At 47.2% G+C, this 27,050-nt stretch overlaps 1 long non-coding RNA gene across 1 annotated transcript in view; it reads left to right on the top strand.

Annotated features, from left to right (window-relative positions):
* The window catches only part of LOC149364142 (uncharacterized), a 57,022-nt gene that overhangs the window by 2,658 nt on the left and 27,314 nt on the right, over positions 1-27,050 (top strand). The window contains exons 2-3 of the long non-coding RNA XR_016289150.1: positions 2,278-2,374; positions 3,650-3,812. This is a non-coding gene — a long non-coding RNA (uncharacterized LOC149364142). The remainder of the gene's footprint in view (positions 1-2,277; positions 2,375-3,649; positions 3,813-27,050) is intronic.

The raw sequence follows: 27,050 nt of genomic DNA, 5'->3' as shown, positions 1-27,050 counted from the left end.
CCATAAATGTTTTTCACCACCACCACCACTCTACTGTGGCTTACGGGAGAGGCAGAGATTACGGCCCCGCTTTCTCTTCTTTCACTCCCACTTCGTTCCTTCCTCTACAAACGGATGACGGGTGTCCACCGAGATATGTGAAACAGTTAATGCGTAATTTCCTTTCCCCAAATACAATTTTAATTTTCTTCATTACCGCCCCTCCTTCACTCCCACTTGGTGCGGTTCGGGTGTTCATCGAGATGACAGAGAATTACTGCGCCATTTCCTTTCCTCAAAAAGCGTTGCGTTCGAAGGGCAAGGCATCGCGCCGAACGGGTGGTGGAGTTCCGTGGACTGCCTGGCAGCTCTACAACGCGCTGTCGCGTTTCACTCCTCTAGGCGAGGCTTAAATGTCATTAATTAGCAATTGATTAGTATTTAGCCATTAATCCCTAATTGAAAATTAGGAATTTGCAATTACTTAGTAATTAGTCATTAATTATGCGTGACGTCATCCAGTGGGGACGTCACCAGTGCCACAGAGGCAGTCAAAGGGGTGAGGAAAACGCTTTCTCCTCTAGGCACTTTAGACAGTCGAAGTGCCCCCTGAATTTTTTCTGGTGGTGTTTACTTTTCTGGGCAGTGACTAATCACCACCCGGCCAGAGCGGTCGCGATCATTTTAAGTTGACAATGGCGCGCTATCACGATTTGCACAAACATTGGGGCTAAATGAACACGCCTTCCTTTCGGATAATGTGTTATTGCGTGGATCTAAAACAACAATAGGAGCCACAGGGCGAGATACGAAGAAAGGAACTCAACGGCGTGCGCGACAGGTTCCGCTGCAGGCGATGCAAATGGCGTCATTTAATTGGAATGGCTTGCTTCGCATTCAAAACAGAAAGAAAAAAAAAACAGGCCCATCGTGGTTCAGCTACGAGAGTGGCTTTGACAAGGGTGAGGCGACCCCGCCTTATCTCTGTTTGTCATATATTTGCGTGCTGATAACAGAGTATTGGCTTCACTGCGTCGAAACACGGAGGCCAGGGTTGAGCTTGGTGATGTAGAGCGCGACGAAACGAAAATTCGTTATCTGCGCTGCCCAGGCACCGCTGTCATCATGCTACTGCACTACTAAGAACGACTGCCGACATACAAGTAGCGAAAGTCGTGCGACTGCATGGACCAAATTTTGAACCAGGGCAGACGAGCGCGTTTGACAGCGTTCCTCGCTCTGGTACGCCCGACGCAGCTTTGTCAGGCAGACGCACGCTGCGTTTGCATTCGACGATTGTCCGAGTGCTCATGGTTCAAGGCCCGTAGTGGCGTCGTGAAAGCGCTGCTGCGCGCTCTCGTCAAACGCCGTCCACCTCGTGGGATGTTCATTCAATGTGCTTCGGCGCTGCGACCGACACTGAAATCTCCAGCGCAACTTCCGCGTTAGCTAGCAGCCGCACCTCCCATAGCTGCTCCTAAATACCGGCTGGCTTCGCAAGCTTGTACGAGATGGATTCATTTGGGATAGAGATCTCATAAACTCGTGACCTTTGCTGAATTCTCATAATAAAGAAGATTGGTTTAGTTTGGTTTTTTGGGGTTTAACGTCTCGCAGCAACTTAGGCTATGAGAGACGCCGTAGTGGAGGGCTCCGGAAATTTCGACCACCTGGGGTTCTTTAACGTGCACTGACATCGCACAGCACACGGGCCTCTAGAATTTCGCCTTCATCGGCCGCCGCGGCCGGGATCAAACCCGCGACTTTCGGGTCAGCAGCCGAGCGCCGTAACCACAGAGCCACCGCGGCGGGGTCATAATAAAGAAGAGTTTAGTAACGAATTTTAATGGGCTAGCATGAGAGCCCCCTTGTTGAAAAAAAATCTGTCCGTCCGCCGCGGTGGCTCAATGGTTAGAGCGCTCGGCTAGTGAGCCGGTGTTCTCGGGTTCGAATCCGGCCAGTCGCCACGTTTCGATGGAGGCGAGATGCTAGAGGCACCCGTGTGCTGTGTGATATCAGAGCATGCTAAATATCCCCAGGTGGTCGAAATTGTTCGGAAGCCCTCCACTACGGCACCTATTTCTCTCCTTTCACTCCCATCTTCCTCCCTTCCCTCATGGTAAGGTTAAAGTGTCCAGCAAGAAGCGAGACAGTTACCACGGCTTTCAACTATGTTTTTTTTTTGTAATTTTAGGTCGGGAGGTGGTGTTAACAGTGAAATAGATTTGTTTGTTTAGTAGTGTTGTGGTAGCAGCAACAACTGATTTATGGCACCGTTCCAAACTGCCGGCTGTCCAGACTTTCAGGAGGTTGTAGAGGAAATGGCTGTGGTGAAACAATACCTGGAAGAGAAAGACAGCTACTGGAATAGGACGCTCCGTCGTGTTCCTCTCAGGTGAGTGGCTTCAGGCACGTGAGGCATTCACACAAATTGTATACAAAGGTACAATACATTTTTGGTAGCCAGATTAGTTTAGAACATTTTAGTCTCTTAATGCTTTGCGCTGCTGTGTTCAGTTTGCCACTTTACTAGAGCTTTCAGTTCACCACGCATACGGATCTGTATACCTGGTAGTTTTCTTACCCTTGGCAGATATGTATTTTAAGAAAGTGTGAGAGATACGTCTATGAGATACTAACAAACTCTTGCATTTTTCATTTTAAAGGCCAATCTAATACGGCAAAATTGTGGACCGACAACATCAAAGGTAAGCAAACTTTTTAAATTTTCTTAATCGGCAATGTGGTTCGAAATATCGTATTCCAGAAATAAGCATTCGACTTATCGATGCGTTGGCTTTCTCGCATTCATTATTTATACAATGACGCCGCTTGCATTTCTCATGCATCAAATACGAGGACGTGGTTGGTGTATTTGATTGTATAAAATAAGTTAACAGGAATTTGGCGACAATACCACGCACAGCGACGCCATTTTAGAAATATTCAATGCGGGAAAGCCCTCGCAACGAACCTTCATATGCTCATATTTGACTTTCGATACTTCGAACCACATTGCCGATTAAGAAAATTTAAAAATACAGCTTTCCTTCGAAGTTGACGGCCACATATTTTGCAATGTAATATTGCCCATTAAAATTGCAAATTAAAGGTTCACAGGTAATTCTACTTAACTAATCGCTTAATAATTACACTCTATCCAGTATATACTCCGCCTTGCTATAAAACCGACCTGGACAGACCGCACCGGCGTAACAGTCCTATTTCTTAAAATACTAATATGTAAATGTTAAAAAAAAATAACCCGGCATAGAAGGCTATTTTTGCGTCTTGGATATTTTAGTTTGCCATCCGTTTCTTCTCGTTGCGATGCTGCTTGCCGTGTTTTAACGTTAACGAGGGCTATCGAGTGGTTTCTTTCTTTCTCTCCTGTCCTTCGCCTCTTTGTTGCCACCGCAGTTCCCGGTTAATGCAGCACGCTTATTGCCGTGGAACATTACCGAAACGTCAGTGTAGGGAAGACAGTTATTTATGGCAGCTACATCCTCTTTGACTATTTAAAAGTTTCTTCATGCGACGTATGAATGAATTGTGCATATCTGGAAATGACATGCTGATGTCTTAAGGAACGTCAGTGCCAAATCGTGCGCAATATTTTCAGTATTGGGCTCTGCGTTCTGAGTTATTACATTAATGATTTTTTTTTCAGCAACAACCCTAATGAATTACGCCGGTTACTGAGTCTTGGAGATGAAATGAATGCTATGAACAGCAACAAGGAGACGGCACTGATGATAGCAGTCCGTAAACAATTCTTAAACTGTGCCCGTGTTCTGGTCAACCACGCTGCACACTTGGACGTCAACATTCAGGTAAAAACTTCGGTTTTTCGCGTAGTCCCAAACAAGCTTGCTCATCTCGTTCATAGTGTTAGCGTAAAAATGTGCCATGACAACTACGTACATTGCCTGTTAGCAAGTTCGATGACACTGTGGTATGGTAAATATTCCTAAGTATCACGGTGTGATTCTGGCTGTTTGTAGCCGTAATTTCGGTTTCGACGATCACAGAGTGATTATTGTTGAGCGTAGCTATAATTTAGATTTCGAGGGAGCTCCGCGGGCCTTTCAGTGCGCACGCATTTTGGCAAAACGCTCACCGTACGTACTTCTCAGTCTTTAGATATATTATGGGTAATTTTGCAGCCTTGAAGGGTAGTCTCTCATCCCTAGTGAATTTCAAATCGTCCCGTTTTGTTGCCCAAGTATAGCCTATGTCTACCGGAAGTCCTGGATTTGTGGCGTCACCAAATAACTAACGTCTGATATTTGAAAGAGAAAGCTTTCTTAGAAAAAAGTAGCTTATGTATTTCGTTATCGCGGTGTCAGAGGCGCACTTCATCTCGCCAAGAAGAAAGATCTTTATTCGGGCGCTCGTGTCTTCAGAACAACGGCGCCTTTGAAACAACCAGGGGGGGGTATCAAGTAGACAATGCTTGAAAGCAAACAGTTTTTTATTGACCCATCTTGGAGAGCCTAGAGGATGGCCATGATGAAACCGAATGTTCCTTGAGAACTGCGCAGCAATGAGCTGTTCAGTATATGCATACTGGCAGTCAATTTCGTTTGCATGATCGTCAAGTAGAGCTTCATCTCCTACGTTATGCGCTCGTGGCGTAGACGGCAGACTATGACGTCTCCTGCGCAATCCGCGCACACAATGTGGCCACACAGGAACGCCGCGTTGCATCGTCCTTCCATGCATTGCTCCATTTCCTTCAGCTGTGTCACTCGCCAGCTCATTCGGGACACAGCGGTCTCCGTCAGGGCTTCCTCTCTTCATTCCTGATGTGGGAAATCAACGGAACCCATTGATAGCAGAAAATTACTAGAGACTAGGCACAAAAAAAAGGAGGAAATGTTAGACTGCTCTAGTTTTGCGTACTCTGTGAAGAGCAGTCTCTATAATAAACCGTAAGGAATATAGCTTGAGTGGAAAAAACGTCGAATCATGACTAACGTTAGTGCTCTGGATTAATCAGTTCATGGCCTACCATTCTATAGCTGGGGCTTGAGAACGGCGTGCTGCATGTTCAGCTAATCAAAAAGTAGCGTGTAAGGGAAGGCAGGGGGCAAAAGAGGCAAGACAAAGCGTTGAGTTTGGAAATTCTGCGATGTGTCTCATCTACCGTATACCAATGTGCAGTTATGATGAGGCCTGCCTAAAACGCTCTAGCTATGCTCTGTGGCATTTAGGAAGCGAAAGCTTAGAAGAGATGCTGGGTTCCCCAGCCACAACTACACAGCTTCTGCTGGCGGCGACATCGCAGGCCTAATACGCCAGCTGATCCATAGTATAGGTTTCTTTTCACACGAGATTGGTATGCCCCATGCCAGAAAAAAATTGTCAGTGGCTTAGCTCTGTTTAAGCCTGGATATACACAAGCGAAAAGCTGCAGTTATGCTTTGTTTAACGTCATGGCTGTCGCAGTTCGCGCACAATGCACTGGGAGCACCACGAAAACGGTGTAAGCAAGCGCGTTGTAAGCAAGCTCCTTCCACATCCGTTGTAACTATGGTAAATACGCGGCTGCAACGAAAGGCCGAACGGTGGCGAGGAGGCGAGCGCGCAGTAGTCGCGGCGGTGAGGAGGCGGCGCACATGCGCAGTAGCGGGCGGCTGCGCCGAAAGGTCGCAAGGTCAGGCGGCGGCGACGGCTGCGGCCACCTGCGCCGCGCGTGACGTAACTCGGTTTCGCGCAAGCGCAATACTCGCCATTCGGTTTCACGGCATACGCGAAGCTCGGATCCGACCCTCAAAATAGTCCGGCTTCGGCGCCGGCGACAGTTTGCAGCCTCGCAGCCAGAGCGGCCGGCACAACCGGTGCTCCGGCAACCTACATGGGCCACCTTGGTCACGTGACCCTGTGACTTTATCGCAACCTGCCCACCGGAATTCTTATAAAACTGCCCACCTGGGTCGCACAAACCCCACCGGTGGCAGCATCTGCCATCGATCGGCAGTGCCGCATCGCTTAAAGGGCAACTGAAGCGGTTTTAGAATTCGATGAGTTTAATGTGGCCGAATGTGCAAAATGTGCGGGTAAAGCCTGTGAAATCGTTTTGCTCTAGCATTTGAAATGATACCGTAATCGCCGAATAAAGTCGTCGTCGGCGTTCAGCTTCTCTGATGTGCACAGCGATAATGACGTCACGTATGACGACAATATGCTTCCAGCGAAGAAACGGTTATTCTATGGAAGAAAACCGACGCCATCGAAGGAGAAGCTCACGATGCATTGTTTGGCGTCATCTGACGACGCACAGCTGCATGCAGGCGTAAGCAGCGGACATCTGAAAGTTCGGCAATAATGACGTCACTGCCGAGTTTCCTCGCACTCCTCCATCGTAGTGAGGAGAAGCCTAAACGTCGTCAGGGTTTTAATCGACGATTATGTAAGCATTTTAAATGCTAACAGAAAAATGCTTTGCATGCTTTATCACGAAGCTTGATAGATTTGAATTCTTGAATAACCTCGAATTCTGAAAAAACTGTTTCAGCTTCATTTTAAGCGCTGCATTACTGCGCCAGGCGTGGTGGGAGAACTCAGAGGGATCAATGATTGTAAATTATAGAATGAGCCATTCCGAATATATGGACATTTTCCCATTTACGCTATTGCGTCTAACCCTTAAGGCGGAGCTCTAGAAGCGGAGGCGAATCGAAAAAAATAAGTGCGAGACCACTAGTCCGATGGGTAAACCCCGAGCAAGATCTTGCGATGTGTGTGGGTTTGAGCTACGTAAGAGAAATAAGTAAAAATAAATCATGCAAATATTGCCGCGGCTGGGAGTGGAATACGCGGCTGCGCCAACAAATCGAACGGCGGCGGCTTTGCGTTTCGGCTTGGGCGTGCGGGAGAAATGGCACCAGGAGCGTGCGCAGCTACAACAACGCGCTGCCCCGGCTGCGAAGCTGGTTACGACGGACAACGGCGACGCCGCGAAACGCAGGAACGGGCGCCAAAGAGCTGCGCTCTAAAAATTGGAGAGGACAATTATGCTACGTCTTAAGGATACGACGCGGTAACTTTAATGTGTTAATGCCCATACATGCAGAATAGGTGATTCTCAACTTCCCAGTCATGAGTCCTTGGGACCACTCGCCCCAGTCTTGGCGCAGTGGTGCATCGGTTAAGTTATGCTCCACTATTCTGCGATGGCAGGCGTTGCCACCGGTGGGGCTAATGCGACCGGTTTTGCCTTCCCCGAAGAACCTCTCGGGGCCAGTGATTCAAATCGAGTGGTCTTCATGAGGCAGTTTAATTCTCTTTCATGTAATAGTCCGTCTAGGTAGTACAGTGGGCTACCGGGCTCGTGGAATCTTGAAATGACGTGGTCGAGGTAGTGCACATCGGTCCCGAAAGCACACTGAGAGAGAAAGAGGCACACCGCGCACTTCCAGCGCGTGCCCACAATGCCGCACCGCCACCGTGGAACGGCCAAGACATTGCTGCAGTGTGGCAAGCTTAGCTTGAATTACATGCGAAAATGCATGACGGATACTTGTGGAAATTAATCGCGTTCATAATTACCTGTTTGCTAGATTTCATTTCCTCCCGTTCGAAGAGAGCTCTGTCATCTAGGATGTCTGTTGGTTACTTTTCGGCAAGGAAGTTGGCCCCTGAAATTTAAACGAGGAAATATTAAAATCGCCCATTTTCATTTCAGTCCTATACTTTGGTACCAGATAAAGAAAAAAAAAACTTGTAAGCTCCGTGGTTACTTACCATACTGCTGTTTTGCTATGTCTTAGTAAGTTGTTCAAAATTATGAATAGTGACCAGCCCTCACCTGTCAACGCCTTTGCTATCATACAAGCGGAATTGATGGTCAAGATCGTGCATGTAATTTCTATAGCAAGCTCTGCAGAGGTTGTATTTCGTGCACTGAGTGCACTCATATCTATCAGACACTAAGTCCTGACTGCAGGCGTTGCACTGGAGACCTTTGAACACATCTGTAATGAAGAGAAGAGAATAAAAAATGTACTTCAACTTTTTAAAATGAAATGTATTTTCTCCTGGGAAGGGGAAAATATACTTTTCTATAGTGCTTTCTGTCCGAAACATCGAGAAAAGGGGACGCAGAGTAGCTGCATCACTTACGGTTGATTCCTCAAGCGCGTCTTAACGGCAAACAACAAAGATAGTCTGAATGGAAGGAGACGAACAGGCACTTCAGTGGACGGCTCCGGATTAATTCTGACCGCTTAATAACTGATACTTGTTTTAACATGCAGTCTTTACATCCACGTCTTCGTTTAAATGAAACTCGGTTGCAGCCGTCTTCGTTTCAATGAAACTCGGTTGCAGCATCGACTTTCACTTTTCGAACAACAACGTCAAGTAACTGCGCTATGCTGTCTGACGAAGAACCGTTCATTTCTGATTTGTAAGGCCGACAATTATGCCTACCGCACCTGAGTCGGTATGGACATAATGAAACATGTGCAGTTCTCCCCAATATAAAAGGGTACAAAGTTTGAACATTCGGTTTTTGATTACTGTCTAATTATGTGCGAGAATTAGTTTTTTTTCTGTCTTCTGACTAGTTCTCCACTTGGGGTGTAAAATCCAAAGGTCATTTCCAACTTTGGTGCAGAAATGACGCAAAATATTGGCTGTGGCTTAGCTAAGGTTAAGCCTGGATATGTCGAAGCGAAAAGCTCTCGCTGCTTTTCAGCCAACTCCCAAGCTACCATTTCTGGATCGGTGTTTCTGCGCCGTCCGACTGCTGCTTCTTCTCCTTCCATGGCGAGTGTCTGCGCCTGTTCTATGGGCAAGCGCGCCTTATATACCCCTCCTTTCAAATGAGCACTGCGCACGGCTTCGGCCAAACGGTGGCGAGGAGGAGAAGCGGCGGCGCAAATGCGCAGTAGCACGGGGGGGGGGGCGACGAAATGTCAGGCGGCGGAATCAGCGGCGGTGGTCACCTGCGCCGTGCGTGACGTCGCTCGGTTTCGCGCATGCGCAGAAGTGGCAAATCTGGCCTCCTGCTCACGCGAAGCGCGGTGTTGACTAGCCTAGTGAAGCTTGTCGCTTCAAAAAACTTGTCTTTTTCTCAGAACTGGTTGTCCTTTTTTCCTAGCAGAGGGACTTGCACATTGTATACTTTGTGCCTAGTTCTGGTCAGGGAGAGCATGTCAAGAAATATACGGTTACAGCCTCACGCTGTGCGAACACTTCAAATGAGAGAGTGTTCAGCAATGTGCCGGGTACTAGGCCATGCCGGATCATGCCTGAGTGATGAATTATCTCTGGACGGCGGTCAGGGAAATGGTGAGCACAGAAGGCTTACAAGCCAGTGTTTTATTTCATAACGGCGCCACGAAATTGCGACAAACTGCTACAAAGTCCCCCCTGAGGCCCCCCTTTAGGCCCTTCACACTATCTTCGTCCTCCAACAATGTCTTGCGACCGGAGCCGATGCTTGGACCCCAGCGTGAGTGGTTGAGTAAATGAAGCTCGTTGTGGTAGTTACAACGAGCTTTTTTTTTTTATGACCTGATTTTAGTATTGTGATCGTTTTGGTGCTCTTTCTTCATTTAATTAATTCCCTGTTGACCATGTTCACTGATGACTTGATAGTAGTGTATTTATATGCCCCAAACCTTATTGTACTTTTTTGCTGTGTTACGTCATTGAGCCTTTCATTTTTGCTGTTGTGTTTTTGTTGCTTATTATTAATTTGTGGTCTTTGTACTTTTTTTCTTAATATTTTTACTTACCTATATTCTGTATGCTCACCCTGCGAAAATCCCTTCCTGGGATTGCAGTATTAATAAATAAAATAAAATAAATAAAAATCCCCAAGCCGTACCAAGCCACTCGAGAGAAGAAGAGAAAGAAGAAAAGGCGAAAGGAGATGAAGAGAGAGAATAAGAGGAGAAGAAAGAATAACCAAAGAAACTAGAAGCCAAGCGAAGAGAGAAATAGAGAACCAAGGCGGAAAAGAGAAGCCAAAGAAGGAGAAAATCAGCAAAAGAAAGAAAAAGCAAAGGAGATAGAAAATTAAGACAAGAGAGAGGAGATGAGGAGAAAGAAGAAAAGAAAAAAAAACGAGAGAAAGCACAGATGAATGGCATGCAATCCTCCAATGATGCTGGGACGCGTGGACTGTCTCGTAGGTTTCTCTTAGTCTTCATTCTATCATCTGGTTTTGTTCATATATCGTTCCCCGTATTTATTCACACAATGATTTCCTTTTATCAATGCGAAAGCATTGGAAGTCCCATCCAGCCGCGAACCCGGCGTGGGCACGAAAAGTGGCGACACATAGTTCATAGGCACTAAGGAGTACTTGGTGTCCTCGACTAGAACTAAAAACAAAAACCTAGTACAAAAAATCTTTCGCATTAACCGCACGAACTGACCTTAAGTTCATCCGGTAATGTTTTTCTCTGAGCCAAAAAACACCGATAAAAAAAAACGAAGGGAACAAAATGGAAGGACATATAGGATTTCGTAGAATTTTTTAGCTAAGCCGTAGGTTTGCCTAGTCCACCTTTTATTTCTCATTAGATCTGTATCTACGCCCCGCGATGGCTCGGTGGTCGCGGGTTCAATCCCGGTGGACGCTTCTGTGTTGCGGTAAAGGTGATACCCCAAAACGCCCGCGTGCTGTGCGATGTCAGCTCGCGTACTGCGGGATGTCAGCCCACGTTAATGTAAGAGAGTTCTTGCGGAAGTCTTGAAAGTATCCTTCAAAAATCGTCTCACAGAGGCACCTGGTCAAACAGACTTAATATGGCATGAGATAAAGAATTTACTGCAGCCAGACAATGGACTTACCGAAAGTTTCGAGATTGCAGTCAACTATAAACAACGGGTGAGAAGTTAGCACATCAGTTGAACGAATATCTCGCAACTGTTATAAATTGTCACAATAGCGAAAGACAAAATTTTGGTGCGGGGAGGGGGGCCCATTGCCGAGGTCTGCATTCTTTGAATCTGTTACGCCAAACGGAATTCATTCAGTTTTTATGTTTTTGCAAGAAGAGCAAAGCGTGAGACATAGAACAGTCGGTGATCAGTCCCATCCACTTCGTCGTTTACCTTATGGTGAAAGTTATATCCGATATCTTCATGTGTGCTTTGCTGCAGGATTTTTTGTCCATTAAAATGCAACGGGCTGCAGCGCTCACTTTATATAGATGGGGGGACGGGGACAGTAATGAGCTCTTAAATTCCCGCCGAGTGTTAGTACTACCTGTTAGTTTAAAAACACTGGAAATAATTTTTAAAATGTCGTCATGATTTTCTGATAAACATAATTTATTGTCAAATGGCCATTTCTGCTTTCGTTAAAACATGCCCACAGAAAAAAACGATATTAGGAGTGCCTATCGACACTTCAACCCGTTTCGACTTAGAGTACTATCGTTTCTGGCGGCATTCCAATTGCACTTCTAAGGTCATTTTTCGAACACAGAAAAAAACAAATTTCCATCACTGAAGAGCAGTCCGTGTTACGAAACATAACATTAGGTGCGCCACAGAGCAGAGCATTCGGGCCAATACTCTTTAATATATGCATTCGCAAAATCACACGAACATGTCGAAATACTTTTTCTTTCTTTCAAAAATATTTCTTTCAATGAAACGTGGTAGGGAGCTAGATAAATTAAGAAATATTGGGCTCAAAAAACTGTCGGTCCCGCCGCGGTGGCTCAGTGGTTACGGAACTCGGCTGCTGGCCGGAAAGACGCGGGTTCGATCCCGGCCGCGGCGGACGAATTTCGATCGAGGCGAAATTCTAGAGGCGAAATTCAGCCGAGCGCCATAACCACTATAACATACGACAGCATATCATACCGCACATGTACTCCTTCCTTTGAGTCGTGCATGGTACCCAACCATAATCCTTTACAGGCTAATGCTAGGCAGTTTTGTTCACGACTAACTATTCTGTCGATGCGCCATGGCAGGCAATGCTTTCTTTCCCATCCGCTCTATTGGGCAAAACTCAGAATTCAGAAGAATTTTCAGAATTTTCAGAAGAAAAATTCAGAAGAATTTTTGGAAAAATAAAAATAAAAACAAACAGCTAAGTCAGAAAGATAATGCATGTTTTTTACTGCTGGACAGGACGTTAAAAGATATCTTGCCATGACGATGTGTTCACGGATTTGTTTTTGTTTTTGTTTTTGTCTTGACAATGCCTATATATACATGCACTCAGAAATAAACTTGCAGTTGATAGTTTGCGCACATCTGTTCTGTGTCGTCCCTGATTGTGTCCAAGTTCCTTCGTAAGCGCAACAATGCACGAGAATAACAACCACCAACTAGCCCAATTTGAAACTCTCCTAAAACTCAGCAAATGTAAAGACCACCTCTAATGCTGCAGTTTCTCTTATTGGTGCTGCTCCCGAACACCTTATAAATGCTACACCTTTGAAACACCTGTGGGAGGCAACAAGAGGGCATTCTGATTTCGTGAAAAAATAGACTAGGCGTACGTACCCATCTTAGCCAGAGGTTTCTGCGTATCTGGAATGCTGTAAACAAAATCACAAGGTAGTTATCGCTTTCAAAATTTGATTGCGTTGAAAACACTGTTAGTGATGCATCAGCTCCACTGGGACCCATGCATAGGTTCCCTGACCTTGACAGGCTTTCTTGTGTAAATATTTCCCTCTCTGTGACCCAAGACGCCGGAATTTCGTGCGTATGCTTTACGGACGTTGTTTCTCCTAACGGGCCGGTTCTCCCTTTGATACTCCGTCCTGCTTGTGCTGCTCTTGTTTTGATATTTTGATAATTTTTAGTCAAGTGGTCGTTCTTAGTTTTATGATGCCTACTTTTGGTAGAGCCTGATAAGGTTCAAGGCACCATATGCGAATGATACATGCAGTCAACAACCAAATAAACGAGTCAACACATTTAAAGGGAATACGTCCAAGCGCAGCTAATGGTGTCTACAGTGCGATTAAAAAAAGATTAGCACAAGTCGTATGGCTTTATATCTTCAGCTACGTCTTCAGTTTTGTTGCTTTTTTATCGATGTTTCATAGCAAGTGTGCCTTAAATACAGAACAAAAATTTGTGGGCACTGAAGCCGCTTGCGTGTTGTGTGTGTGTGAGAGAGAGAGACTCTTTAATGAAATACAGAGAATTTAGCCGGCGTTTAAAAATCGCTGGCATGCTACTCTGCGTAGGAAGGGGAATTTTGGAGATAAAGACAGGAGAGGAGTGTGGAAGAGGTAAAAAAAAACGAAGATAAAATGTGGCCATGAAATGGGTACTAAGGATGCAACGGCGAGTATTGATGTAACCTATGGAATGATGGAGTGCCTAGTCCTACAAATGTGTTGACGAAAAGTTCACTGCATGAAGAATGCATGAAGGTAACGTGCAAGTGAATTTAAAGCTTATCGAGATGTCCAATGTCTTTTAAATATGTAAATAGAAAGTTCATTGCAAGTCTCTGTTGCCTAAGGCAGGCTAAGGGACCTAAAACTTTGTCCATTGTTAGGGGCACTGAGCAGAGCTTCTGCATGCAATGATCATAGTACGCACGCTCGTTAGCATACGCAGGGCACTCAAGCAGGATATGTTCCACAGTTTCTATCGAGGCACAGTTGACACAATGCGGACTGTGAAGACGAAAGCATTAGTGTGTCATCGTGAACGTTCGACCTCGACGCAGGTTGCGCGCTGAGAAATGAAACGAAGATGCACCTCCGAACACCGATTCCACAAATACTGAATCCATAAAGGTCCGAGTGAAACACTCGCCCATTCGGTTCGAATGCCCGTCTCTAGGTAGCCTCCAGCCTGACTAAGATACGTATGCTGCATACAATGAGAACCAGTGTGACACTACCCGCAAATGCGTACGAGGAACGGCTGCGTCACAATTGTGATACGAAAATTGGTTTTTCAGCAAAGGAAACGCGCAGTGTCTCTCATCTCTGTGGATACCGCAACCAGGTCTTAAGCACTAAAAAGGGTTTTGAGCTCATTTTTTTTTTTTTTTTTTTACCACAGAAACTCGATCTACACGCTCCGAGAATCTTAGAAACTTCGAATGATTGTCCCGTGCGGCCAATTTCTTCATTGAATCGGAATAAACGTCCCGGCTCCCGCCTTCATTTTTAGCTGACCTCCGAGAGTAGGAGGCAGAATGCCGTAGGCAGAATAAATAATTCTTCGTTGGCGATAACTGTTTGCTGAGCTTCACTTTAGTCTGAGGAATGGGAACTGTGCTGCAATCTTGTTACCAGCGTAATCTTGAACCGCAGCGCAACGTGTTGTCATTCCGTCGCTGCGGTAGTCTGTCACTTGAGCTAATCTTCTTACTTCCCACTGTACCAGCCCTGACCCGTCCAACACCGGAACCACAAACACAGTTTCTTAACGAAGGAGTAAATCGAGCTATAAGACTCAAATGACGCCAGCTCTGCCTAGTCTTGATTCCTTAACTAAAACTGAGTGAGAACCGCTAAACTGGCCACACCTGTGGTACTTATATTAGTGCGGTAAGGATTCGACGGAAGTTCGAACGTATATATGTGTGGTCGAAGGTCTCGCCTCACATCATCGAAGCTTTATGCTATGGAGCTCCTGCTAGCTGTGGCAACTGGTGTATGGTAACTTATTAATGTGCGTTTTAAAGGGAAAGTTCACGTAAGCGCACAACAATATAAATATGAGGGCCTGTAGATTCTTTTTTTGCGTGAGAAAATCTACTCACCTTTTCCAAAGAGGCCTCTGCTGCGCAGCTTGTTTAGGCTGCTTTAAGCATCTCGTCGGGTCTTGCACTGTCGGAGAACCGCCAGACGTCTAGAGGGAGGCCGCAGGGGTCTTTTCTACTGCACTCAAGCGATGACGCATCAAGTGCGTCATCACCGCCACAGCATCTCGCCGCCACAGCGAGAAGCTAGCGGACGGAGGCAACGGAAGCCGACCGAAAGATATGGCGCCATGGAGTGAGGAAGAACTCACAGAATGGAAAAAATTACGATTAGGCCATGATATGAAATTGTGTGAAGTCCCCTCGACACCGGATGTTGGCTCGTCTTTCTCTGTGCCTTAATGCGACACCTCCGAGCTTTGAGGAGTGGACGCATGCGCAATTAAGGCTCGGATAACGCCGTTTAGCGTGCAAATGGAACTATAGCGAAACTTTTGAAGGCGTAGTTTTTAGACGGCCGGGGCTTGCTTATGGAGTGTACCGCGTTTTCAGTACTATATTCTCCACATGGTGTATAGCCCGCATGGAAGAATTTCGGCTTAAAATAATTCCTTTAGAATCTTCGCAAGCAATGTAGAATCGGTACCACTCTTACAGTCCGGCCTTTCGAGTGCTAGCCTTCCTGCTCAATTCGACCCACAGTTGTGCGCTGTCGAACACTCAGGCGATTCTATTTTATAAAGCTAGCGCATAATGACACATCATCCTTGAATTCCAGGGGCCCCTCCTTCAAAAGCCATAGTAGGAGCGGTCATTCTTATTTTCACAGTCGATACCCGCATTCATCGCTTACCGGAACAGTCCTGCCTGTCAGCTGCGCTTGCTCGTTCGTCCCTTACAAGGGATCTTAAAAAAATGCAATCATGTATAGTCCGCACACATAGATCATTTGCACAGCGCAAATTTTCAGTTTTTTAACATCTGTAGCCCGCTATATGTAGTCCGGAAAATTGGGTAATATGTGGAGGTTGGACATTTCGGTTTTCATTTTTGAAAATTCGGTGGACATTTTTGGGTGTTTTTCCGGCGGGAAGTTTTTTTTTCGGCGTATATATTTAACGTGGAAGAATTACTGTTTCTTTACGATGATATATGAGCACCCCTGCGAGCTAAGAAATCATGTGTAGCTCATATGGGCTTCGTTTTTAGAAGCAGCCATTTTTGTACGTGTAATCAATGCCCAGACGGTCTCGTTTAGATTAGGAGTTGCAATATGAAATCTATTCACCGTAAAAAAAAAGAAGGCTTTTTACGTAGTTAAACCGAGTAGACAAGCGAAATCATGTGTTTAGCCTGTCTGTCTCTTGGTTTGGCTTTGCTCGGGCGGCGGCACCTCTGGCGTCAATATTAGACTCAGGTTAAGCTCTGATCGAGATTAAGCTGCTCTGATCTGTTGATGAAGGCGAATATGTACAGTGCACAATGCGACAGTGTTGCAGTTTAGCACAAGGCGTGATCGGCTGTGGCAATAGTGTAGAGCGCACGTGCAATGGATAGCGGAGCTGATTTGTTCGCGCCGCCGCGGGTTCGAATCCCAGTCGCAGCAATATTTATTTTATTTATTCAAGGTCAAGGCTTCAGTGATGTCCCGGCTTTTGCAGCTTTGGTCGTGAAGTAGAGCTTTCGCTCAAAAATGAACACCTTTCTTACTAACAGGGCGGGCTTTAAAACAAACACTTAGAATCAAATTTGTTTCTAAATGTGGCTGCGTAAAGACCCGTATATGCGACAAAAAAAAATTGACAGTCGATTTGCATAGTTAGGTCAAATGCGATTAAGGAGCACTATAGCACTTTCGGTATCACTTCGGTTGTTTTGGTGTTCGGATCCATTGTTGACTGGTGGAAGTCGGTCGAATAGCGATAATGGGTTAATACCCGTATATGCAAAATTGTCATTCTTTACATTCATAAATCAGTGAGAGTACTCGTAGAAAGTCTGGTGCAGTGGTTGAGCTACGCGCCACTGCCCTGTGATGGCAGGTGCTGCCGTCGGTGGCGCTTGTGAGACCCAGGGTACTCTTCCTGATTAACCTCTAGAGACCAGATTCACTACCAACTGCGACGGTGCGCATAATATGTATATGTATATAATATATATATATATATATATATATTTAAAACAGTTTACAGATTTAAAAAAAGGCGCTGATAGTATCATGAATGCCACCTTCACTGAATTATATTCGGCTCGGCGGACACAAGATAAGGACATTGTGGTCAAATTTATTTGATTAATTAGCCAACTTTCGTTAATTATCTTTTCAAATCTTCACTGTACGCTGCATATTGCAATCGAAATATTGAAGACCGCAAAGATTCAAAGCTAATACAATTTGCAGCATGTCCCTAAGTGGAACAGATATTGACATATTCACGATTGAATTTTCAGCCTTTTCTTATTAGATTCCGGAACTGAACGCTCAGAGTGCGACGGAAATCCCGCGCATGATACTACGTAAGAGATTGACGAAATGATGACGACACCCGACGGCACCAAGTCTATAGCTCCGACTGCGGCAGGCAGGCGCTTGAGAAGAGCGCATAGGCAGTGCCTCCGTGAGCAGCACGCGCTCTGTCTCCTTCAATGGGAGGCACATTTCCTGCCGTCAGCGGCTTCGAAAAAGCAGCACGGTGATAACGCGCAAGACTTCCCTTTCCGCTCTGGCTCGTACAAGAAAGGTCCGGTGGCTGATCGGCTTGCAATTTATTATTTTTCACCGGAATCTCCACTGGTCCGCTGCCGGCTGTCGATTCTGTCAACAAAACGAACAAGACTGCTGCAATACTATACATGTCAACTCTGAATGCGCGTTGGAATGGCTGGGCAGCTGCAACCGCGATACTCGTTGGCCCAGAAGGTGCAGATGTTTGTCGGCTGTGTAAAAACGAATGGTAACGCCCGCCTCGCCTCAAGACTCTACGCCTCCGAGCATCCTGGCCGCCCGGTTCCGTCACATACGATGTTCGCTAAAATGCACAAACTGTTACGGACCACAGGATCTGTGCTTTATTCAAGGAAAGCAAAGGGAGTTTTATCCTGAGTGATGAATTCGCGAGAAATGTTCTCGCCTACGTTCGTGCATACCTCGAAGCCAGCATCCGTCAAATCGTCGACGTCGTTGGATGCTCCCGCTATTCAGTCTGGAGAGTGCTCAAGAAGCATAGTTTTTATTCGTACCACATATCGCTGCACCAGGATCTCAATGAAGACGATTATAAAAATTGGTATGAAGTCAGCAACTGGGCTTTGATCAAATGTGAAGAAGGCTCAGGCTTTTTTAGGAAAGTTTTGTGGACGGACGAGGCCCACTTTTGCCGTAATGGGGAAGTCAATGTACACAATGCCCACTACTAGTCTGAACAGAACCCGCACTGGCTCCGGGAACACCATCACCAAGTCCGGAGGTCAGTGAATGTCTGTTGTGGCATTTACTCAAGTGGGGCCGTACTTTCTGGAAGAAAATCCAACAGCAAAGTCATACACAGCGAGAATTCTAAGTGGTGCTGTCAGCGATTTCATGTCCGAGATCCCGTTAAGTCAAGTCCCCGGCTCGTGGTTTCAGCACGACAGGGCGCCTGCGCACTTCTCGCCGCGTGCAAGGGATAGGCTCGACAACAACTTCCCCGGTCAGTGGATAGGGCGCGGTGGAATCATGTTCTGGCCGCCTAGGCCATGCGACCTAACTCCATTAGACTCATTTATTTGGGGTTACGTCAAGAACGAAGCCTACGCAACTGAACCCGAAGACGTGGCAGACCTCAAAGAATCATCATGGCATGTGCGAATTTACCCCCGCGGGTTGTGAAACGAGTGCTGCAGTCCATGAAGGAGAGATTCATGGCATGCATGGCGGTTGAAGGCAAGCACTTTGAGCATTACTGATGCATAAAACGTAGCCACTCAGGTACGACGGGGCAACGGTCATCAGTTCACGTCTTTTGAAATTACTTTGGATGAAAAATAACAAAGCACAAGCAAACAACTTGCACACCATTCCTTTCATGGCCGAACTAGAGCGGAAAGGGAAATTTTACGCGTTATCACCGTGCTGCTTTTTCGAAGCCGCTGACGGCAGGAAACGTGCCCCTAAGTTCAATGCCAATGACGAAAAAAGAGCGCGTGCTGCTCACGGAAGCAGTGACTTTGCGCTCTTCTCGAGCGCCTGCCTTCCGCAGTCGGAGCTAGCCTTGGTACCGTCGGTTGTCATCATCATTTCGCAAATCTCTTGAGTAGTATCGTCAGCGGAATTTTCGGCGCACTCTGAGCGTTCAGTTTCCGAATCGGATCCGAAAAGGCTGAAAATTCAATCGCGAATATCTGAATACCTGTTGCACTTAAGGACATGCTGCATATTGTATTTGCTTTGGATCATAAGTCTCCTAAACTGCGATTGCAATATATGCAGCGTAAAGTGAAGAGTTAAAAAATAATTAACGAAATTTGGCTAATCAATTAACTAACTTTGACCGCTATTTCCTTATCTTGTGTCCGGCGAGCCGAATATACATTCCGTGAAGGCGGCATTCACGATACTATCAGCGCCTTCTTTTTAAAAATCTATAAACGGTTAAAAAAAACACCCTGCATATATATAGATATATTAACACCATGCTTCAATCGGAGGACCGATCTTTTTCAAGAATTATTTGTCTTCATTGGCTTTTCAATTTTTATAGGAGCTGGACACAGAACAGGCGAGCGGGAAACGGGTAGAGTACAGAATTATACGAGGAAAAGAATATTTTGCGCACAAAACTTTGTAGCATGTGTACCGCGATTTTTTTGTTCATCAAGATTTTCCAGCAGTACTGTGTCTATTTTTCTTCTGCACTTCTCGCATCATGAGCGTCTTGCAGCACGGACTGATTTCACGATCCCTAGATTCTTGATTACCAAAATCCCGTTGTTTTAACTTTACGGTTCCTAACTTGTCAAGCGCCTAAAGGGTATATGTAAGGAGATAGCGCCACCCAGCGGCGTTCGTGAGGAGAAGACAAAGCACGAGGAGCGCGTGCGGAGGGGAACGCGGGGCAGGTCGAAGAGGATTACGTGGCAGAGAAGAGAAGAGCCCGGTGGGCGACGGATGTGGACGAGTTCTGCTGGCTCCCCGAGTTCCGGGCTTGGGCCTCAGCCGCAGACGTCCGGGCCACCAGACCTGGACATCCATCGTCGAGAGCCTCAACCACCAGGCCCAGGCGCCACTCTTCTCCGTCCATCTGTCAGCTGCTCCACACAGGCCGCCTCTGGCGCCTACGTGACCTTTTCCGGGATACCAGACCTGGGAACCGTGCCGGGAGCCCACGAACGCTGACGCTGCGGTAGCGTTGCATCGACGTTGGAACGCCAAGAGACTCCTTGACTGCCCGACACCCAGCCAGTCCTCCCCGCTCGTTGCTCGAATAAGACAAGTAGTGTGAACTTTCCTCTTTGACTCTTTTTCCTGCATTTTTCGTAAGAACTTTGTTCTGTTCCCCTGTGTGTTTTTCCCGTGTGTTGTTGCGTTGCTCTCTTGTTCCTTTCTTCTCGCTCATATTGAAATTGGTTTCCTTTCCGATAAAAGCCGCCTCGTTTATTGTTTGTACTTTTGTGTTTGTTTAAAATAAGACCTGCAATCTCACAGATCCTCACAAATTTGGCGTCCACGACAGGACGAGGTCGGTTTTTATTTATTTGCCTGTTGTGTTAATTTAGGAACAATATGAGCGCTTCAGATTTTGTTGCTTTAGGCGAGCGCATGGGCTTGTGCGGCGCGGAGTTACGAGCGTGGGTGGAGGACGAGCTTCGTAAGGCACGGGAAGAGAGAGCCGCTGACCGTGAAGCTGCGAAGCAGAAACTGAAGTTAGAGCGAGAAGCTACGAAGCAGAAATTGGAGTTAGAGGCACGGAATTTGGAGTTAGAGGCACGGAATTTGGAGACGGGGCGTGAAGCTGCGAAGGAACGTTTGGAGTTAGAGGCGCAGAACTTGCAGCTACAAATAAGGCTCATGGAGGGTGGCGCAAATCCTCCGAGTGACCGTGGAGAGCGTAGCGTCGCATCGGCTAGCTCCATTAACCCGCACAGCCTCATACCACAGTTCAATGAAGCGCGGGATGACCTCGATGCCTACTTAAAGAGGTTTGAGCATGTGGCCACGGGGCAGGGCTGGCCAAAAGAAAAGTGGGCAACGGCGTTGAGCTTGTGCCTTGGCGGCGAAGCACTTAGGGTCTTCGGTCGGCACTCGCCTGAGGATTCCGTGGATTATGACAAAGCGAAGCTTGCCTTGCTTCAGAGGTTTAGGTTTACCGCGGAAGGATACCGAGAGAAGTTTCGCCAGAGCAAGCCCCAGGAGCTTCTTTGACCGTTGGGTCGAGATGCGGGGAGAAGGCCGCACTTTTGAGGTGGTTCGCGAGATGGTCGTGAGCGAACAATTTCTGAACAACTGTCATTCTCGTTTAGCCCTTTTCTTACGTGAGCGGGAGGGCAAGACAGTTTCCAAGCTGGCGGAGGCTGCCGATCATTTTCTCGAGGCACAGCGGCAAAATAACTTGTTGTTCTTTAAAGAGGAGGGTGAGCACACGATAGTTAAAGCCAAGGACGAGGTTTCACGTTCACAATCCCGCCTTCGATGTTTTCTTTGCGAGAAGACTGGGCATAAGGCGTCGGATTGTCGGACAAAGCCGAAGCATTTGTATTGCACCTGGTGCCGCGAGGTAGGACATGATGCCCAGTCATGCAAAGCTAAGAGACCAGGAGATCGTGAGGAGTCCGCCTGTTGCATGACACCTCGATATTCACATCCCGATAACCCTGCAGAGGTAACGCGCGTAGAGGGCCAGTTGGGGGAGATGGTCTGTCCTTCCAACCCGGTGGAAACTGCTATGCCCGTGGGGCACGGTGAGGTGTTCGGCCAGCCTGGTTCGGTATTACGGGATACGGGCAGCACCGGTATTGTTGTGCGTGAGTCTCTTGTACCGCCAGCGGCACTAACAGGGAAAAAGGCTACATTATTCTTGGCCAATGGGACCCGTGTAGAAGTTCCGGTAGCGGAGGTGGTGATTTCTTCTCCATACTTCTCGGGTAAGGCCATCGCGCGGTGCTTGTCTACACCCCTGTACGACATCATAATAGGCAATGTCCCTGGCGCTAAACCTCCATTCTCGGTTGACCCGCCAGTTCTCACTGATCAGGCAGTTTCCCTTGCCATGACGAGTTCGGTCGATGTTCCTTCCCTTACGGTGACAGTAAAAGCCCCACTTTGAACACACTCCACTTGTCACGGCCGGAGTTTCGCCTGAAACAGGAAGAAGACCCGACTTTAGAGGTGTGTCGCAGGAAGTTGGGGCAAATATTTCGTGGCAAGGGACAGACCGCCCACTCCTCTGATACTGATGACGGTGTTCTCTTCCGGACATACCAAGTGTGTCCCGGCCAAGTCGTTGAGCAAGCGGTGGTACCGAAGGGCTTACGCACGCAAGTCCTTAAGTTGGCGCATAAGAGTGCATTATCCGGCCATCAAGGAATACGGAAAACAATAGCAAGGGTGCTCAATGAGTTTTACTGGCCCGGTGTACAGGCTGACATTAAGAGTTATGTCAGATCGTGTGATATGTGTCAGCGGACTGTGTCGAAGGCAAGGGAGAACAGAGTGAATAACACCGTAGGACGGGAACATGTAAAATCATGGTGGAAACCGAGGTCGGTTTGGAGAAAACGGTTGCACAAAAGAAAACGGAAGTACTAGCTGAAAAAGTTCTCGCGACGGTGAAGTGGTTTGATATGAACAATGGAATACAGAAGAATGGAGCCCACACCTGTTCTTGTTGGAATTGTTTTTGTTTGTTCATGTTTGTTTTTGAGTGTCGGCTATCTACTTTTTATGCCTTCCGTGTTTCTTCACCCTCTATGGACGCTTTACGTTGACTTTCCATGTGCTCTCTGTGCTGTGTGTGCGAATGTCTGTGAACGCTTCGAACATTGACGACCGTCGTATTGTGTGTGGTGTGTAGTGTGCGCGCTGTGGTGCGGTGTTCTGTGTTGCGATCGTCGAACGCGTCTGGTGTCGCTCTCCTGAAGTTGAGTTCTTTCCCTTGGAAAAAACTTCCGAAGAGGGGGCCTTCTGTAAGAAGATAGCGCCATCCAGCGGCGTTCGTGAGGAGAAGACAAAGAACGAGGAGCGCGTGCGGAGGGGAACGCGGGGCAGGTCGAAGAGGATTACGTGGCAGAGAAGAGAAGAGCGCGGTGGGCGACGGACGTGGACGAGTTCTGCTGGCTCCCCGAGTTCCGGGCTTGGGCCTCAGCCGCAGACGTCCGGGCCACCAGACCTGGACATCCATCGTCGAGAGCCTCAACCACCAGGCCCAGGCGCCACTCTTCTCCGTCCATCTGTCAGCTGCTCCACACAGGCCACCTCTGGCGCCTACGTGACCTTTTCCGGGATACCAGACCTGGGAACCGTGCCGGGAGCCCACGAACGCTGACGCTGCGGTAGCGTTGCATCGACGTTGGAACGCCAAGAGACTCCTTGACTGCCCGACACCCAGCCAGTCCTCCCCGCGCGTTGCTCGAATAAGACAAGTAGTGTGAACTTTCCTCTTTGACTCTTTTTCCTGCATTTTTCGTAAGCACTTTGTTCTGTTCCCCCGTGTGTTTTTCCCGTGTGTTGTTGCGTTGCTCTCTTGTTCCTTTCCTTTTTTCTCGCTCATATTGAAATTGGTTTCCTTTCCGATAAAAGCCGCCTCGTTTATTGTTTGTACTTTTGTGTTTGTTTAAAATAAGACCTGCAATCTCACAGATCCTCACAGTATAGTATGCTACGGTCAGCAATTAACCATCGCAGTTTTTCATTAGAAAACAAACGAACTGGTTTTCAGGAGGCCTCGTTGTGCTATTTAAGCAGAAGAATATTTTTTAAGTCAAAATGATAAATGGCGCAGCCTGGAAGGGTCTTCTGCCCAAACCATAAGAACCATTCTGATCTGGCTCCAGACGAGCCACTATCTGTGCCCAGGGCGATGGGAGCGAGTTAGAGAATACAACGCTGCTGGAAAGTCATAGAGGAGCTCCGCGCCGCGGCGATACGTGCTGAAGCGATTACGATGTCTGTGGCAAAAGTCTGCCGTCTGCACGGTTACCGTGGCTGTGCATGTGATCGTGCCCTTATCTTTCCCCTCTCTCCCTCTTGAGGAACGTAGACGGCCTCTTTTCTTAACTGTCCCGTGTTCTGACATCACTATTCATTGCTCAGGGAGGTTGCCAATGTTTCGGCAAGATGACTTGTCTACTTCTGGGCAAAGTGTTCATCATTGGCGGGTTTATAGACAGGGCCTTCATTCCGAGGTGGAAGGCTAGGTGAGGGCAATAGTCATTAACGCGACAGCTGTAAAGGCCCCGTTCACCAGAGAATCCGATGTCAGCGTTGTCGACGTTGTCGACGTTGTGAGCGAAAAATCATGCAGGTAGTCCCCAGGGAGGAACGTAGCAGGAAGATGAGCCACCTTGCTCACGTGGCCTTGCGACGTCTTCACAGCCTGCCAACCGGAGAGTGAGCAAACTGCCCACGGTGGCAGGTGGCAGTTAAATTAATTATTGGACACTCGGTAAGAGCAACCTGGGCTCCACAAGGCCCACCGCAGGGAGCGCCTGCCATCGCAGGGCTATGGCGCATCGATTAACCGCTGCACCACTGCGCCAGGAGGGGTATGAGGACTCCCAGGGATCTATGAATGAAAAGTACAGAATGACCTTCCACACAGATAACCGATTACGCTGTCGGCTCATAAACTAAAGGGGATCTGAAGTGTCCCCTCCATTTTTTTTTTTTTGAGCACGTATTATAGCAATGGTTGAGCAAGCTGAAGAAACTGAAGAGAACTAAAGCCACAATGACAAACTTCCGGGAAGAACTTCGGCGTTTCGGAAATAAGAAAGCTCCCAGTCATGCTGGCCTCCAGTGAGGAAATTTAGAACAGTAGTACCGTGTTCTTCCGCGCTTTCTCCAGATGCTCTACTTAGCAATGCGGAAGAAAGTGCTTCCATGCGAGTCCTGGAAGTCCTGCCGCTTTTGTAGACGTGCAGCATTGCAGAGGGATGCGCTTGGGGATTTGTTCACATTACTCTAGTAGAGACCTTTACGGTAACGCTATGCTAAAACTCTCTCTGCTCTGTATATCCAGCGCTGTTGATCAGTGGCGACGTGTTTAGGCTAATGATGATGACTTTGCAGGTTCGGTATCGGCGCCGGAGTTTCAATGGCTGATACGATTTTTCACGTGGCAACCCATAGCGTTTCGTGGACATTTATAGATATATAAGTCAAACCAATGATGTCCACCCAAATCCATCGCCTGCATTCTCTGAACAGTCTTTTTCCCTCGCTCGTTCTCTTTCCTTTTAGAGCCAGAGCTATACTTCTCGCGGTACAACTTCCGATTTCGATGTGGATGAGACAATGACCTTCAATGCCTCACAAGGTCAAACCGAACTAAACTGCTTGGTGGTATGGCCCAAGTTATGGTAGTATCACCACGTGGTCATATGACTATGACCATTAGGTAACTGTCCTTGACCTTTTTAAACCTTGGTTCGAGCAGTCCGTCTTTGGCGATTTCAAAGGGATGTTTCTCGCTTTGTTGGCACAAAATTACGCTAAAATTAAATCACATTTTAGTAAACTTTTGTTGTCGATGTGGGAAGCATCGTGGGTATTTGGCAAATTGCGAGCGCTTGCTTGTAGGTCAGTGCCCTGTCGCAGGGAACAGTCCACTGATGCCTTTCTTTGTAGAATGTTCGAGCTTGCGTGACATTTCTAGAAACCAGCCCTTCAAACCGATTACAGCCTCACCTCTTCCCGCCCAGCGGTCGTGAACGCTGGCCATTAGAGATTTTCCGGGCCACGGAGGAACTGTTAAGATCGGCGAACGCGGGCCTGCGGGAATTCCTAGCAGACATGAGTCATCGTGAAGCAAAGCTGCGGCGAGGACTGGCGACGTCGGCAGCAGCGGCGGAAGCCGCGACGACGGCGATGGCGGCGGCGGAAGCAGCGGCGACGGCGGCGGCGTCAAGTTGCCGAGCCTGCTCTCGGGTCGCCGGACGGAGTGATACTGTGAAAGGTCAAGCTGTTGCTGTTATTTGAAAGACGGCAGTGTCCTCGACAGAGGTCTCGAGTTTCGGACATCCGGCGGGGGAGTACGAGGTAATGGTGCAAAACTATCGGAAAATTGGCTATCGATAGTATCGAGTGAGTGAGTGAGTGATTGAGTGAGTGAGTGAGTGAGTGAGTGAGTGAAAACTTTATTAGCTCTAGATTCCGTTGTATTCGGCAGTTTTGAGATGGCTTCGTCCATCTTGCTCAAAGGTCGGTTGCCCTTAGTCCAGGGCTCCGCTCGATGCTGCTGCCAGTTTAAATTTTTTGAAGCTATCGATAGTGCAAAAAACTATCGATAGTGCTACTACCGATGGACTGTCGGTAATATTATCGATAGTCTACTATCGATAGTAATACTATCGGTAGTGTTGCTATCGATAGTATTACCAGCGATAGTACCGCTATCGATAGCAAGACTATCTATAGTGAAACTGTCGATGGTAAGACTATTGATAGTAACAATATCGATATTATGCATTCGTTGGCCAGCGACACAACCAAAACATTTTCGATACCTGATTGGTTTCACGGTCTCATGAGGCTTAACATCCAAAAGAGACTCAAGCTATGAGGGATGCCGTAGTGAAGGTCTCCGGGTAAAATTCGACCAGCTGTGGTTCTTTAACGTGCACTGGGAAAGTTTGGAAAAATACCTGGAACTGCATCCGATGAAAGAACAAACAGCACAAGTTGTGCTGACTTACACGACACTATTGTGCACTGCAGACGTCGTCTTGCTGACGTAACCACTGCAGAAAGGCTTTTCGCACACATGCTTCGCAACTAGGACATTAGCACGCTAACATTTTATCCAGCAACTTTACGTAAGGAACATCTGCAGAGCTCGATGACGCATAGGCCGCGAGAACGAGCGACTCCTGTCAGTTTCACATACCATCACCTCCATACCACACACTCGGGAAACCATGTTTAGGGTGCAGTGGCTGCGCGTGGTTGATTTTATAGAATTGATAGTACTATATATAACAATTAGTATCGATACGGCTATCGATAGTACTATCAATACAACTATCGAAAGTACTATCGATACTACTATCGAAATTACTAACAATCGATAGTGCTATCGATAGTCTTTTTTACCATCGATAGTTTGACAGTGACTCAGCTATCGAGAGTATCGATAGTACCATCGGTAGTTTTGCATCACTAGTACAAGGACGTTCATTCACCTGCTGAGAGACTGCGGGAAATTCCCACGGAGGCATA

Source organism: Amblyomma mixtum, chromosome 2 (genome assembly GCF_055824585.1).
Source record: "Amblyomma mixtum isolate Tamu chromosome 2, ASM5582458v1, whole genome shotgun sequence".
Taxonomy (NCBI): domain Eukaryota; kingdom Metazoa; phylum Arthropoda; class Arachnida; order Ixodida; family Ixodidae; genus Amblyomma; species Amblyomma mixtum.
The sequence above is the reverse complement of the archived record's forward strand: the minus strand, read 5'-3'. Positions and strand labels throughout refer to the sequence as shown.